Genomic DNA, 18,092 nt, shown 5'->3' with positions numbered 1-18,092 from the left:
TATTTAGATTGTATGGTAGGAAAGTTGGGAACAAACTTGATTTCATGCTTTATTTTTTAATGCTAACATTATTGTCACTCAGAACTTATTTATCATAATTTTGCTTGATGCTTCATTTTTTTTCTCCAATATTCTACCTGTTTTTATGTGCATTCACATCTTGACTGTGAAAATCTTTTGAGGTTTTTTCTTATTAATACTTTAAATGCCTATCTAAAAAAAAGGAAAATTCCCCCAAAGCCAACAAATATGCATTTATTCACTTTGTCTTTATCTTTTATGATAATAAAATTGTGACAAAATTTATATTAAATGTAGTACCTATTGTGCTTGTAATAAAAAATAAGCGTTGCTCTTCATTAACAAAATTTGTATTTAGATCATAGATCTATTTGAAGCTTTTGGCATTTGTGAGTAGATCTTTATATGAGGTGTTATGAAGATGTTAATCAGTGTCAGCTCTAAAGAGACATTTCAAAAATTTCATTTAGTATGTGAAGTTGCTGCAAAACTGTTTCTTGTGATTAACTGTCTAAACTGAAGAGAAAAGAGAAAGTTCTGTCTGACTAGTGTGAGAGGAATGAATGTTTAATAGACTAACAACTGTTTAAAAAAAATCCAACGCTCAAACATAATGGGCACTTCTGACACTAAATTTTCAATGTGATGTTTAGGGATTTAACCTGCGCATTAGTGTTACTGGGAAATTGTCCAGTCAAATCTCCACACGTTATATCGCAAATGTACTCGTTTGTGTTTAAAGATGGCCGGTTAACACTCATTATGCAACTGAAGGGAAGGAGGGCATAAGAAGAAATATGGTACCTGAACATCGCCCCCTGTTCCCCACCCAGTGTGTTTTGGGGGATTTTTTTTTAATTTTTCTTCTACAGAAATTCTGCCAGGATAAACTGTATCAGTATCTTGGGTATGTAAAGGCCTTTTTTGCAGATGGAAAAGTTAACTGGATTTCTTGGGGGCCTAATTGAATTCCTGTTGGCATGGAACTTGTGGACGGGCTTTAAATACAATAAAATTTTCCTTTTATTTTTCCTTTCTTTTCTCTTTCTTTCTTTCTTTCTTTCTTTCTTTCTTTCTTTCTTTCTTTCTTTCTTTCTTTCTTTCTTTCTTTCTTTCTTTCTTTCTTTCTTTCTTTCTTTCTTTCTTTCTTTCTTTCTTTCTTTCTTTCTTTCTTCTGGCACAGAGTGTGTGCTGTAGTTTTTCACAACTGAAATATCTTAAAATTGGCATGCAGATAAATAACACTTGCTCAAGGTGCCTATTAGTTATTACTGCAATTAGTGTAAAAAAGCCACAGATCATTCTAAGGGTTATTAGGGACATTTCTGTAGGAATGCAATCAATTCTCCGCTCTGTATGGTTAGCTAAAGGTAGCAGCTAACTTGAAATCCTTTTAAGAATCCTTTAGAGATGAGTAAAACTAGATTTGAAAGACTTACCACAAAAATGCTGTTGTTCCACTAATGTGGTTGAGGCTCTGGTCTGCAGTATTCAATTTTGCCTCTTTATAATACTTTTTCAAAGGATTTTGCAAGTTGTGTGGATGAGTTGCAAGTGGCTCATATAGTATTTTATCCTTTCTGTATCTTTCTCTGTGATGGATTCAGTGATAAACTATCCCCATTGAGCAAACATTTATTTAATACTCTTCTCTGCACCTTTTCTACTGCATGCTACAGTATATATCCCCCTCAAAATCATGATTACTCTCTTTCTTCACATCATTTCAGGTTCTTTAGTTTCCATGCTTTGTCCCATGCCTGTCTCCTGTTGTGGCTGCAGCTCACAGCAGTGCCTTTCTGCTGCCTAGTCGGAGGTCTGCTCGTTTGCAACCAAGGTAGTGTATGTTCAGTGCAGGTTCCTGCTTTAATAGCTTTACAGAGAGTTTCTTACTGCTACACCACTAGCAGTAGTGGCTCAGTGCCTCTTGCCATGCAGTATTTTTGCTTTACTTGCTTGTCACCCATCACCTTAGCTCTGCTCCTCTCGCATCTAGGTTCTTGTGGCCACTGCTTGTACCTTGGTGTTGCATTCTTTGCTTTTCTAATTCCCTCCTCCAAATCCCACTCCCCCTAACTTCCTTCTGTCTTCTGCCAAGAACTTTTCATATTTTCCTACTTAACTTAACATACTCTGCTCTTCTTATACGGAGTGTTGCTCTCTAAAAGAACCCCTGGCTAAGGGATCAGCTACTGACTGAGATCTCCATGTAAGTACAACGTGGGCCAGGTGATGCTGAGCTACCAAAAAGGAAAGACCCGAAGAGCCTTTGGCAAACCAGAAGGCTCCCATTATTTTTTCTGCAGGGCAGCTATTTGATGCCAATAACAGACAGCTCCTCCTTCTGGCTTGTATCCGAAATAGTGTGGCCATCAGGACTAGGGAAGTGATTGTCCTCCCAGACCTGGCTTGGGGAGGCCACATCTCAAATCCTGTGTTCAGTTTTGGGCCCCTCACTACAAGAAAGATATCAAGGTGCTGGAGTGCTTCCAGAGGAGGACAATGGAACTGGGGAAGGGTCTGGAGCACGGGGTTTTTGGGGAGTGGCTGAGGGAACTTGGACTTTTTCATCTGGAGAAGGGGAGATTGAGAGGAGACCTCATCACTCGCTACAGCTACCTGAAAGGAGACTGTAGTGAGGTGAGCACTGGTCTCCTCTCTCAAGTAACAAACAATAGGACGAGAAGAATCCCAAGGGAGGTTTAAACTTGATATTATGGAAAATTCCTTCAGTGGAAGGGTTGTCAAGCATTGGAACAGGCCACCCAGGGAAGTGGTTGAGTTACCATCCCTGGAGGTATTTACAAGATTTGTAGATGTGGCATTTAGGGACATGGTTTAGTGGTGGAGTTGGCAGTGCTGATTTTATGGTTGGACTTGATAATCTTAAAGGTCTTGTCCAACCTAAATGATACTAAAAGTGTCTTATGCAATGGTAGATATGAACCTAGTCATTCCACAGGCTTTCTTGTCAAGAGCTGAACTCCCTACCATTGCTGCACTGCAGATACAATGATTGGCTGAAAATAGAAAGCCTGAATACTCAAAGTTGGAGGCAGGGTGACAAGCTTGGCACAGGCCAGTCAGCTGGAAAGAATGTGTTTCCAGAATACTGGAAACAGCTTAAAGCTGCCTAGAGGGTATAAACTAGAAACTAACAGCTACAAACACTGATATCTGGTTAAAAGAACCCAAACCTCTAAATGGTGAGGCTTGATAATTAAGATGAGTAAGGCAGTTAGTCACTTCTTATCCCACATGATCTTGATGCATCAGCTCTTTGTCTTAACCACATGCAGCCTGTAGGAGCGTTATGTTTCCATCTGCACTCTGTTATTGTCAATTCAAATGTAACGTTGAATCCTCTTGAACTGTTTTCTTGTGCTAAAGGTCTCATAGACTTTAGTAGCTGCTTTGTTTGACCCTTCTAATGAATGCTTGAAATTCTGCGAGGACACAAGGAAGTAACTATGTACTCAGAGAGGTGGAATGCTCTGCATTTACGCAAGGGCAGGGGTGAGGGTCCTTGGTGTGTACGTCTGTACTGCTGTTCAAGCAGAACAGCAGTCTTCTCATTCAACAGATGGATATTTGCAATAACAGCTCAGGGAAATCCCTCCACCTGCCCCATGTAGGCACTCAGCTTCTTTGTTTAAATAATACATATTTCACATTTCAATTGCAGAAAACAGGCAACTGAGAAGGGTTCTATTTCTACCAAATTTGTGTTCTTATCTCCTGGTGGGTTTCAGATTTCCATAGCTGTAGCACAACCTCGTATTACCTCACAGCTCTGAATTGTGGTTTTTTTCTTTTTTTTTTTTTTTTACTATTAATTTGACAGCCCATTGGAATATTATTTGAAAATATCCAGTCATTTTTTTTAATAAAATAGTTTTGATCATAAATACTATGGGGATACTTGGCACAATATATCCTGCATTTAGAAGACAAATCTGCATTTTGACAGGAGGAGCTAGTATGACAGAATAATTTAGGTTCAACAAGGTTTTGGGAGAAATCCAGTTGCTACAGTGAAGGTACTATTAGTAATGTACTTAAATCAATACCATTTATCTTCAACTTTCTAAGCACAATTAGTTTATAGACCTTCAGAAGAAACAGCAGCAAGTGTTGAGCAGTGCAAAGTCTGCTGTTTTCTGTCTTTGTCTGTCTTTCTTATTAGCTCCAGTAAGAATACTGCACATTAATTTCTTGTTCACTGAGTGGCAACACTTCTTTCTCCCTTCTCTTTCACCAGGCATATATAACATTCCATGTGTTCTCCTTCACTGTATTTCACCCTTTGATTTCCTTTTTCTTCTTAAGTTGTCATTCAGCACTCCCAGCATCATAGCAGACCCATACTGTGGAAGCAACTGTTTCGAAATAGTGGGTCAAACCAGGTTTGATAGAAAGTGTGACTTCAAAATCAAGACTTAGAAAGTAATTGCCGGGATCAAAAGAAAAAAAGAGCTAAAACCACAGCACCGTCACAACAGCATGTGTATTTTTCTTCCTCTAAATATGATTTCAAAGCCTCTTGTCATAGGAGTTGGGATTATATGTTGAGAAGAATATTATCTTTTTTCAGTGGTAGCTAGTTTATATTGTCATTTTGGTCTACTCTAATGTAATTTACTTCAGCAGGGTTATTTTATACTTCTGATGGCACAATGCTGCAATAGCAGTCCCAGATTTCCAAGCAAAATAACCAATATGGGTATGTGAAACTCAAAATCTATCCTTCTCTATTTTCAGATATACTGACCAGACAGAATTCTAAGGAAGAGAGTTCTTATTTGTGTGTCATTTATCTACTCTTTCCTGTACCATTTTCTCTTACCTGTAGCCTGAAAAGTCATTATTACCTATTGTATTTATTACAGTAGCACCAACAGGCCCTTACTGATCTTATATGTCACAGAATGCAAGAGTTGGTGGCCCAAAGCATGACAATATAAATTGACAAGACAGAAAAAGGGAGAATAAAAAGTTAACCAGTTCGAAGACATGCAGTTACTCAGTGGTATAGCAGGGAGAGAACTGCAATTAACTTACCAAGCACCACTGCCTGTTACATGCTGTGCCTTGGAAACCTCCTTCTGTTCTCACTTTGAAAAATCTTCACTGTGCACTTAAGCAGGGTAGGGATCTTCAGTATGCAACTTTGCTGTTGCCAAACCCAATAGTGGGAAAGTGTGCTGAAGTGCATTTAATGAGTGTTATTCATTTCAGTAGTAAAACACAATTCTTCATTATTTTACATAGCCTAAACTATATGGAAGGAATGAAAGTCATGAGTAGAGCTGACCAGAATCTTCCAGGGTGTTTTTACAGTCAGAAAAATACTTGTATTACTAAAGAACACATCTTACCTCATGTAGTGCTGTTATTTAAGTTGTGCTAAAATCTACAATGCATGAGGTTTATTTTGCTCCCTTCAAAGCAAATGGAACCTATGGAAAAGCAGCTTTTTATTCCCCTAAACTCACTGGCCAGAAACTCTGCCTGCATTGCAGTTGGGTGGGAGTGCTCAGTGTCCATTACTGCATATCCATGCATCTCATTCTTTCACATTGTCCTTGGCAAACCACTTTCAATATGAAAACAATAAAAAATGGGTTTAGTCATCTGACTTTTGTAGACGATGTTCCTTTTTCAGCTTATAGAAGAGCAAAGCCTCAGTACTGTTGCTGGTAGACATGCCACAAGATCAACAAACTCAGAAATTGAACAGGAGCTGATACTAGAATCCTGGAGCACTTGTCTGAGCAGCTACATTTTCTCCTCGATCACTTGTCATTCTAGGAAAACATTAACAGTTTGTATCGGGTGATGATTTAGCAACATATGATCTCAGAGAGCAGTGATTCCCCTTATCAGACCAGAAGACCTCCCACTCATGGCCCTGCATAGCACTCTCCAAGTATTTGATGTCCAGCATTGTTTTTATGATGTTGTTCCAAGCAATTAGCTTTCCTGGGTTGAAGAATGGCCACTGGGGATATGTGGTTTATGCTGTCATAAACTAGCTGAAACTTCAGTGCAAAGCAACATAATTGTGAGCAGTTCAGCTGGACTGAGGCTGTCTGCAGACAGCATGGCACAGTAAACACTAAAGGCTTGTTTGGATCATTCATGAAGGTTAATTTAAGGGAAACCATCTTTGCTGCGGCCTTTATGGAAATTTGTCAGAAGCAAGAATTCAGAATGAGTTAAAACAGTCGTTTTGTAAATGCTGTAAACAGAGAACTGTGTATAAGGAGTATCTAGGGAGAGCTTCAATCATGGCTGACCTGTGTAGCCTGTAATGAGAAGAAACCACTAATTGTCTGGGTAGGATAGGTCAGCTCCCACATTACCACAGAACATTGCCAATGTTGAACATGAGACATCCACATTAGCAGCCATATTGCAATATGTCCCAAAAGCTTCACTGGCATCCCTTCTTTCAGTCAAATTAATTTAATCTTCCTGGAAAGCCAACACTTTCAAGCTGGCAGCTGGTGCAGTCACTTTGTGTGCTGGGAAGTTGACTGAATCTTATTTTTAAAAGATAGTGAAATAATGAAAGCTCTTACTTTCCTATTTTGTACACTGACCTTTGTACTTTGATCATGCAGTCCCCCCAGGGATATGGAATATTGTGAACTACTTGATTTTAAGCATTCTGATTTCTTTCAAATGCAAGGATAGGGGTTGGGAAAAGATCTGTTGTCAATTTTTGGTAAATGTAGGAGGGCTTCTGATGTAATCTTTTAAATATTTATGTGCTCGTGTAATCAGTACAAACATGTCTTGGCCATGTATTTTTTTCCTTGGGGGAGCTTACTATTACTTATCCTTTTTCCGTTGATGCCTTCTGCTATTTGCTTTTTCTTTTGTTTAGCTGCTGATATTGCTTTCTTATATGACATGATGTTGTTGTGTTGCCTCCTCTTTGACACGCAACAGCTTTTTAAGTCACAAATGATATGTTGTTACCATTGCACCAAAGATATTGCTCGTGATTTCAGGTGTTTTGTGTCAGAGCTTTTAAAGGGTTCACCCCTGGAAAACTTCAGTCTCTAGCAAATGTACTTTTGAGAGGAATAAGATCCCTGACAGACTGATACTGATATTACACAGTCCTGCTTTTTTAGGAGTCATGCTGAAGGGTAACACTGTCTCTTGAGCTTTTGACCTCAACAGTCAAATGTGGGTTTACTTTTGGCTTATTTTCCAGGCTTCTCTAAACTACCTGGTTCAGTCAGCATTCTCCTTACCAATAATAGCATCCAGATCAAGCATTGTGATCTTTGCATACACAGATCATACAGCAGTCCCATGGTTTCTTCCCAGGGCTCACAGCACAGTCCCACCACGCAGCTATGTAACACTTGCACTGCTTTACATTTCAATGGAAAATAGGAATTGAGGAGGGTGAGCCGATCCAATTTCAGAGACAAGAGCTGATCTCCTCTGACAGTAAAGATGTGTTTTCTGCAAGTAGTCTCTGCAAACCGCCTTTGTGCATGAAATAGGAATTGATTTGAAAGAATCCCTGGCATTGTAATGCTATCAAAGTGAAATTGCTTATTATCAATTTGCCATTCATTCTGAAAGTCCTTAAACCAGTTAGAATTATTTTAATTCAGTACAATCATTGCTTCCAAATTATGGACATATAATCTTGTTTCAGTAACTCACCAGGGGCTTTCTTTTAATTTTCATATATTGTTCTGTATAGATATTCTTTTCTCAAAGTGATTTAATATTGAAAAAAATCAGAAGCTACAAATATTGTTTTTGTTTAGAGAATAAATAAATGCAAAAGTTCACTTAAAGTACCTCATCTCTGTCCTTCAAGTAACATGAAAAGGACTATCTCAGAGTTGGAGAAAGTGTAGTCTTTCCATCCGCTCAAAGCTCTTCATGTTGCCATTTGCAGTGGATTTACACCAAAAAAACCAATTCTCCTCTAGGAACTGGACTGAAACCTGCAAGTCAAGGGACATAAGTCATTGAATGGTGATATAACAGCCTCATCACCTTCTTTTTGCTCAGAGTGCAGTTCAAGCAACACTTTTCTTTCTTTTTAAATTAATATTATATTGTTCTGACTTTATCTTGATGAACAATATTTTTTTCCTCCTTGTTTTTTCTCCTTTCTTGCCATGTTAGAGGCAGATTTATAAGGCTTATTGCATTGGCAATGAGGTATGAAAAATTCCATCTTTGCATTCAGTCCAGACTTGACTGTAAGTAAAAATGTTTCATTTTAAATTAGAAAGGTTGGTATTCTCCCCTTGCCTTTTGGCTCTGTGGACCCTGTCTAGTTTGCCACTCATGAGGAAAACTGTAATGGGAGATGGAGATTGATGATGCAGTTATTTCTGGGGGATGAATTCAAAACGACATTCTCTCTTAATTTTATATGCCAGTGGGAGCTTATTTGGGATTTTGGTTTGTCATCTTATGACGCAGCAGACTTCCCCTCTTACTTCCATTAAAGTAAGTAATGTAAAGTAAAGTAAATTAAAGTAATTATTACTTATTACCTTATTATGTGATTTGATTCCTTTTGTTGTGGTGGCTGGGTTTGGGGTTTTTTTGTTCACTCTCTGAGTAAATGAAGCAAGCTAGCCTTGATATCAGATACATCTGATGTATTTAGCAGGGGCAGAGAATGTTGCCAATAATGTACATTAAAGGCGAAGTAAGCTTTTCTTTTCAAGATTTGAATTAAACCTTTATAGCTCCAAATACTGCCTTTTTCTCAGTCTACGACACCTGCCTGGCAATACGCTCCAGAACAATGTATCTCTATTTACAAAGCCTAGATCTCATGAAAGAAGTGTGTAATAAAACAGAATCCATCCCAATAGTTCTGTTTCAGAAACCTGTAGATTGGGTTTAAACAAGTTACAGCTTTGGACTAGGAGAATATTTTAGGACACCTGCCATCTGCTATGTCCTCCTGCCATGAAAAACTTACAAGACCTTATACTTATTTTTAATGCCTGTGTATACAAAAAGCCTTTCACTTTGGCTGATTAAATCTCCTTCACTAACACATAGCAGATTTTAAACATGAGAATGTACAAGTGTAACAAAGTCACTGCTCTTCTTATTTTGATTAAAAATGCCTCTGAAAAAAATCACATTCATAGGCTAGATTATGTTTGCATGCCATTTTTCCCCCCCTTTCTTTGTAGGAATGACTATGGTACATTTAAAACAGAAAACTGAATGGCAAATCCAGCTATTTCAAAGGCTGCCTTCTCTCTCAGTCCCTGCTCCCCTCTTTTCTTTTCATCCTCTTCTTCCATTTTGCACTGTTCTCAGTGTCTTTCTTTTTCAGGGTTAATTTGTACTCTCAGAACCTGATGGAATAAGCTGCTAGCTGTAACAGCTTGTGTTGAGCAGCAAGGATGGTGTGGGAACAATTAAATAGGGCTAGCTTGGAAGCATGCTTGCTTTCCTACCTTTACAATGACTGTCACTGGGACAGTTACTCAAAGGCTCTTTCTGTTTTTTCTGTTAGCTGTTCTACAGCCACTCAGCAAGAGAAACTGAGACGATTTTACTTACCATGCACAATAACCAAAATCTGAGAAAGCACTGCGTTCTATTCACAATACTGTTAAAATTCTAGTGTAGTTCATTGTCTCCCTTCCCTCTACTGTCCCCCATCATTTAAATTTTGTTATTATATGCCATTCTGCAACAAAAAGTGTCAAAGTCAGGCTAGTCTAATCTGATCTGCTTTATAAAGCGTGAAAAGGGATTAGGAATGGAGATTTATTCTCAGCCTCTATTAATTTCTCAGGCTATTTACTTGGATTTTCTTCTCTCTTTCTTTGTTTGCTTTTTAACAACTTTTTCTTCCTCTTTCCCAGCTCACAGTGAGGTCGAAGTGGAGGAAGGACTTGCTGAATAAGTTGCTGGTGGAACCCTGTGGAGTGGGTTGCTGCCAAGGGCAGGAAATGGAACACATGCCTTCCACCAAGGCAAATTTCTTTTCCTAATCAGATCAGCAGTCATGCAGGGAGAAGTGGCACTGACAAAATATCAAGAAATCAATCCTCACATGCACAAGGCTTCCAATTGCAATGATGGATGAATTTCTGACAGAGAGGAAATGGCCATAGCCAAAATTGTGTTGTACATCATGATTACAGCTGTAAAGAACAGTTCATTTAACCCAAATAGTACCTGACCCAAGTTTCCTAATGGAAAGTTAAAGTGAACTTAATTATCAGCCTCTGCTTGGTATGTTCCTTGTCATACGATATTACTGCTTTAAGGAATACCTATTCACAAAGCATTGGTTCAAAGGTTGCTAAGTTTTAAATAAATCAACTGTACTCATTTATATGTTTTCACATTATTACTTTATCAACTAAATAAATGTACATATATTCTGTATTTTTGCCAAATTTGAAGTAATGCTTTCTCCCTTCTTTTAACTATAACATTCACCTTGGGGCTCAGCAATAAAGTACACTGCTCATACATTCTAGTGCAAAGAGAAAAGCAGAGATGTCCTTGTAGCTGTCTTTGGTATGCACTGCATGCAGCTTTGGCTGCTGCCATGCTGCAGTACTGTAATCTTTTTCTTTCTGCACAGAATATTATAAACCACTGTATTTCCTGGATTTCACTGTTTATATGTTTTATATATATGTTTTCATCGAATGAGGCAGGATGAAATAAACATCTCAGGGATTTCACAGGCTGGATATTATTGATAGCAATGTAAGGACTGTATTGATTACTGTGGTAGCATGTTTATCGACTTACTAAGACAAGCACCTTAATATCCAGCACTGCCAGAGCCAGTTTTTTTAAGTATGGATTTTACCAGCCAAAAAGCAAAACAAACCCATCTCTGCACCATACATGTATCCAACATCAAAAAATTGGGAGCTTTATAAATTAGACTTTAGAAGTTATTAAGAAATAAAGGTACTAATAGTTAGAACTGGAGTCTAATCCACAAATACCTGTCAGTATTCACATACTCTGAATTATGCAGAATCAATTGCACTCAAAAGTGTATTTTATGCAATAATGTCAACAAAAAGTTGGCTATTTTTACCTCCAAAGAATAAAAATTTTAGATGTAGTGTGTTTTCAATATGAGATCATATATGCATACAATTGATTGTAATTGTAATAAAAAATAGGTCAAGAATCACGTGTGTCCAAAATAACCATTCGCAGAAAAGCTTTTAGTATCCTTGACTAAAAAATAACCAAAGATGCAGTTTGGTTATGTGACACAAAAGTGTTGAAAAAGCTCCAGGCCGGGTAGAGAGGGAAGAGTGGAGTATGAAAAACAGGCATAGCAAATATCATGGTGTGGATGTCTCTCTTGCCACTTCGGCTGCAGAAGCACGGCTGCTGCAGATGGAGTGAAAGCATGCATGAAGTTCATACTGTCTCCAGAGAGGAAAAGGTAGATGAAATCTGCTGGGTTTTGTGTGGTCCCATAGTTTGACCAAATTGATCCAACCAGTGCCACAGCAGAACAGTGTGATAAGACAAGAGGGAGTACAAAGATATGCTGTTTTTAACTTATTCAACGTGGATATCAATGTGGAAAAAACTCAAGATATATATTCATCTGTAATGACAAAAATAAACTGACAGTTTGCTATCACTTAATCTTTTGTGAACTATGATTATATACCAGTATGAAATAGGTTTGTCATGGAAGCTTCAAAGTGAGATTTTCAATTGCTCATGTATCTAATTGGATTTTTTCAAACAGTTCTGTGCTTTATGCAAAGCAGGAGTAGGAAGGGAAAAGCCCTTAACTGGTTTTTTGCATTGTCTGCATTTGTGAATTTTGCTTTTGTCTTTGATGGATTTCATCTGGATGAGGTAGCCCTATATTTGACAAAATGCTGGTAGGCATATAGAATGAATATAATTAACATTTCAATGAGATATATGCCTATGATGTGAATGAGTTCTGCTTGGTAATAGTTGAGGAAAGATGGTTGATTTGACAAACAGGTGTCCACTGCAGGATTTCTCAGCATCATTGTTCTCAACATAAAATGCTTCAGGATTAGCTGAGTAAAAGAAAACATCAGCATACATGAGCCTATGGGTTTTGTCCAAAGGTTTTGTCATGTTTGAATTGTTGAGGCGAATGTTTCTGGCACGGTGCCCTTTTGGTTCTTCTGCCTCTTTATGGAGTGTAAACAAACTGAGAATGATGTGAGCTTGTGCTGGGCTCGTTCCTTTCCCACTCATTTGGCATCCTATTTGAGAAATGATGTAAAATCATTTTGCTGCCTAAGGAAAATGTTGTATTTAGCTATATAAGACATTACAATTGGGTTTTATGCCATAGATGCACAGTACATAGCTATAAATTCTCAGGTTGAGGAAACTCTGCCTTGTTCTAAAATAAATGGAGGAAACAATTAAAAAAATTACTGCATAAACCTATTTGTACCTACAACAGATACACACAAAACCAGTTAATGCTAATATACAGAGTGAAGGGAAAATAAAATACCTCTGTGTGTGGACAGAGAGAACTAGAGGGATTTCTTGAAATTATTGCAAATCTAGATCTTACCTCCACTATGACTCATTTCATCCTTCTTTGTTCTTGGATTTCCTCTCACCTCAGAAGATATTTTTGAGGGAAATAATAAAATCAGATTATGAGAGTTGGGAGGATTAAAAATTCTGATACCCCAAAGCAAGTGGAGCTTTCTCATTTTTTTCTAATCTTTTGAGGGTAGAAAAGATCTTCAAGCAAATTCCATAGCTCTGAGCACTTCCAAAATTTACTAGGAACTGAATATGTTCTTATTTCTGACCCACATACAGATATTTGTTCTCAGCTTCAGAGTTTTGTACTTCATATTAAGATTCTTCCTTAGAGTTAAATGAACAAAAGTCTATCTGTGGATTTATTTATTTTTTTAAATATATGATCATTTAAGGCACAGCAACAGCTCTAGTTGTATTGTTATGAATGTTTCATCCTGTCTTCAGGGACTTTAATCCATTAAGTAGATGTTGAAATATCTAGAAAAATTCAGTTGGAACATTGGCTAGAATTTTATGACTATTTTGTCTATATAGTATGTGAATACACTTAACGTATTGGCAATACTCAAATGTGTCCTGATGACACTGGGCTATCAATTCCTCTTAACTAAGAGTGTACATAGCAGGAGTAATCTATGCTACTTTACTTGCTTTTTCCAAGAGGAGTAGAATGAATGTTAGACATACAGTTATTCTCACAACCTGCATATTGGGGTTGCGCTCAGTTTCCTAATAGGCCATTGGTAAAGAAAGGTGACATTTCCTTAGCCTTAAGTAGAAACAGTAACCATTACATCAGACGTTATGAATAGATCTCCAAAAACTTACAGGCTTTTTGTGAGGATCCAAAGGAGTCTACATGGCAAGAACAGTTTGGTGTTAGGGGGTCCAGAACTGTTGATACAGAACTCTTGGCAATTCCTTCCCCCAAGGTATGTCCTCAATACATATTTCTACATGTATCCCCTAAAGAGTTAGTTTCCACACCCCAGGTTGAGACCAAGCAGTGAAAGAAAAACACAGGAAGAAATATAGGGAAAAAACCCCAAAAGACCACATTAAATCTCAGTTTCTGCAAAGTCTAGGAGAGTAAGCTTTTTTTTCATGAAAATTTGAGTGGTAATGAATAGCAGAGCATTTAATTGCCAGCTGAATGGCTGCTAAATGTAGCTATTCCATCAGAAGTTTGTCAGATAGTAGATCTCTAGACAAATGAAGAACTGGCTTCTGCCCTGAACATGCCTTTATCTTTAAAATTCTATGCTTTAAAATATTATTATTATTCTACAAAGCAACTAGTAACAGAGCTCACAGGCCGGCCAGGCCAGGCTGAGCCAAATGAAAGTCCCCTCTGGGATGAATCTCATCTTAGACTTCTCTTGACAGCAGGCTGTTGTTCTAGCTGTGCTGGTTTCATTCTCCTTCAGCCATGAATTGCTGTAGAATTGGAAAGAAAGGGCTTAGGACTTGAGATTACAAATGTTTGCCCCCTTCCAAAGTCACCATATTAAAGATCAGAATGAACTTCTGGAGTGATCCATGAGATACTACTACCTTCCCTTTCTCTCCAGCTCCCTGGTTGCCTGATTCGTTATACACATCAATGTGGTCTTTTATTGCCATTTAATAATAAATGGTATTTTGTTTGCCTACCTGACACTTTTATTAACTTCACTTTAGTACATACATGCATGTGTTTCTCTAGGCATAATCTCTGCCCAACACCCTCAAAGAAAAGTGACAAGGTGAGAGAAAGAACAGCTTTATTTGAAGAGAATTTGTCCCTAATCTGTTGCAGCTGTAGGGGACCATTTGGCCAATTAAAGAGAGCAGGCTTTGGCTCCCTTCCAAATGAGGCGACCACATGTTATGCTGGTATTGGTCACCTCAGGGGATGGTGGGTCACAGGGGCATCTGGTTGTCATTTCCTCTTAGTCGGCATGAGGCAAGCATACAGCAGTAAGGAGGAAAATTTCTTTATCTCCTGTCTCGTCCTGCAGCATCTACAGGTCTTGCAGCATCCAGTTGAAGCAGAAGAGTGTCCTATAATGTGATGCAGTCTGGAATTTGGGAAAGAAAATTATGCCTTTGATCTGCCTAGTTTTAAGGTGTCATTAACGTATTCCTGTCTGTCTGCTACAATGGTGTAAATGTGAAGGGAGAAGGCCCAGCTCTGAAATTCATCACAAAAATTTCTATGGCTTTTATGAAAATAGACTTAAACCCCTAAAATTAACTTTCCTATTACATTTCTTTTGAGAGCAACAATGTAGTGCTAAGGTCCCTGCTGAAATCAGCATCTGTCAGGGTTAGCCCTCCAGGCCCTCATCCCACACTCATCTATGTATGTGAACTTAACTTTTTTCAGACAAAGGCTTGTACTGAAAATTACTATGGTTGTAAAATTGCCACAGATATGTTTATAGGACATTAGAGTCTTGTGCATGAGAAAAGATCACAATTTAGTCATATGGAAAACATATTAAAATAAAATAAAAAAATTATTAAAAAGTTATCTTACCCCTATATTAATTGTGAATAATTCCATGATGCTTATAAGATAATTTTGTACCTTTTAGAGATTTCTGCTACTTACATAAAAACAAAGGAAACAATGTTATTTCTACAGTAGTCCTATAATTTTAGGAAAATTTCTGCATCCATGAACACGCAATAAAATCTAGTTCCTGGTCCAACATCTCTAAATTAAAATCCCTAATCTAATACCTTAGGAGGTAATTATGACCTAAATGTGAATTTCCAGCCTAATGCCTGGCTCTGTGATGGACCAAACTAAGACCCAAGCAACAGAAGACATTTAGGCCACCTTATTTCATCAGAGTATGTTCATGTTCATCTTCAATGCCTAAGAAACCCTAAGACAGAAAAGTAAATATGTGAGTTTGTGTGTTCTTTTTCAGGCACTAAATACATGGAAACAAGGCAAACAAAATCCAAAAAAACTGAAACCACTTTAATGTGAGGCTGTGTTGACAGAATTGGTGGGTAGTTCAGGAAAGTGACATTGATTTAGTGATCCAGATTGCTGTTGTCCTTGTTTTGAAGAAATGTAAGTTCTTTCTTGTATTAATATCATTGATTTAGTAAGTGATGTTGTGATATTTTATCCCATAAAACTACAAACAGTGGTGGAAGTTTGCAAAATGGATGAAAGCTGATTCGTTCAAATATGCATCGTAAGCTTAAGTAGATGAACAAATGAGAAATCTATAACATGGGTGTAGTATTTACAGTTTGTGGGCATAAGAGCTCTAGTGAGCATGCAGTGTTTGTTTGGACAAGTGCTACTGCATTTCAGAACTGGCCCCCAGGTCAGTGTCAATGCTAAACAACTGTGGGTGGAATTTTCTATCCAGGACTGTGAATCAGGTTTTTCCATATTTGCCTGAAAGATTATAGAAGTAAGCCAGTAAAACAAAGACGTCACTGTTGTCATGATTTTTACATTTCATACTTGAAACATAACATGGCAATAACTTCTTAACACACTTGTTTGCTACTGTTTCCCCAAAGTAAAGTGTACCTGTTTTCCCTACAATTCATATGAAAATAAATGCGTATTTCTATACTCATGAATCAACAGGATCAGCAACAGTGTCTTGCAGTCTTTTGGAGTATAATTTTCTCTATCGTTATTTTCTCTAAGTGGTCTTGAAAATGGATAGAAGAGGAATGCTGATTTGAAAGATATGTCTAATGAGTTGTGCATGGAAGTAATGGAGTGGTTTTGTCTTTGTTTTATAGATTTGAAAAGCTGAGATTAAAAGGAATTCCTAAGGGTGTTGAAATAACAGGTGAGTTGTATGCCAGTCCTTTTCTTGGATTCAGGCCTGTGACCTCCCATTTTTGGTATCTGTATTCGTGATGTTTAAGACAAGCTAACAGAAAACAATCTGGAATAAAGAATCATTTAGCTATGAGATGCAAGAACAATATTGGAAGACTTTTAAATTATGGAGCTTACCTATAAGGAGTAATAGTTTAAAATTAATTTAGAGAATGGTATCTGAGATGATAGTGTAAGGAATAAAGCAGAAGAAAATAGGAATATGGGCTTGGTGACCTCAGTGAGTGGTTTATGGTCCTGCTTGGCTTTCATGTTCAGGACGCAGGTCCTGGGTTACTACAGCAAGAAGTGGATGTGGACAGCTATAAGGAATGATGAAGTTATTTAACTTGGACTAAAATGTGGGGAAACTTGTCTCAAGACTTGATTTCACCATAAACTTTTATTCTGGCTGTTCTCAATGCATTCAGAGCAGAGTTCTGGAGATACATGAGCATAACAGACATCTAACATATAAAAACCCCAAACCTTAAAATACAAAAAAGTACAATGAGAAGGATTTACTTATAGTAATTATGTTCAAACTATTGTTAACGAGAGTTACACAATTACTCCCGATCTTGTAAATTGAAATAATTTCCTGATATAGGCAAGGTCTTCTTTCTGTAGAACCAGAATTTCTCAGCTGATGATGTTCTGAAATGTGCATCTGTATAATCAAGAGAATGAGGTAAAACAGGTTATATCTGTGCTTTTGTTGGGCTTGGGATGTATTCTGAGTGAGTTCTGCAATTTGATTGACAATGTAAACTGCTACATCACATGCTTAAAATCTACCACAGAAAAATACTTCAGATTCTGTGGTGTTTTTTTTAAAGCTCTGTTTGAGTATCTGAAGTGACGTATTTAATTTCGACATATTTTAAATTCATGTTGTCCCCTCAGGATCACATTTTCCTTTTATTGCCTATTCCCTCTTATTTTCTGTGGGAGAAAAGAGTAGGAAAATACTTGGAGAAGCATCGCACCTTGGTACTGCCTGCAAGGAAATCATAGAATCATTTGGTTGGAAAAGACTTTTAAGATCACAGAGTCCAACTGTACCCATCTACTATTAAACCATATCCCTGAGCATCTTGTCTACCTATCTTTCAAATACCTCCAGGGATGAGGACTCCACTACTTCCCTGGGCAGCCTCTGCCAGTGCCTGAAAACCCTTTCAGTGAAGAAATTTTTCCTAATATCCAATCTGAACCTGCTCTGATGCAACTTGAGGCCATTTCTTCTCATCCTATTCCTTGTTGCTTGGGAGAAGAGACCAACACCCACCTCACTACAACCTCTTTTCAGATAATCGTAGACAGTGATGAGGTCTCCCCTCAGCCTCCTCTCCTCTTGGAAAAACAAGAACAGTTCCCTCAGCCACTCTTGTTAAGATTTGGTCTCTAGCCCCTTCACCTCTTGCATCTGAAAAGGATCAGATGCCAACTTGTTTAGAGATCTCTGAAGGTTTTCCACCTTGCTTGACTACCCCAAAATTTGTGCCTGTTGAGGGATTTAGAATGGCAGCTATAGTAACAAAGCTGCCAGCATAACACATTGTGCTGCCTCTTCTGTCTAACTCCTTCTGGCTTGTGTTGTACCAGTACTGGATTAGAAGAGTCCTTCTCTAATCAAGGCTCTCCCTGACTGGCATTG

Source organism: Phaenicophaeus curvirostris, chromosome 10 (genome assembly GCF_032191515.1).
Source record: "Phaenicophaeus curvirostris isolate KB17595 chromosome 10, BPBGC_Pcur_1.0, whole genome shotgun sequence".
Lineage (NCBI taxonomy): Eukaryota > Metazoa > Chordata > Aves > Cuculiformes > Cuculidae > Phaenicophaeus > Phaenicophaeus curvirostris.
This window is presented reverse-complemented; position numbering follows the sequence as displayed.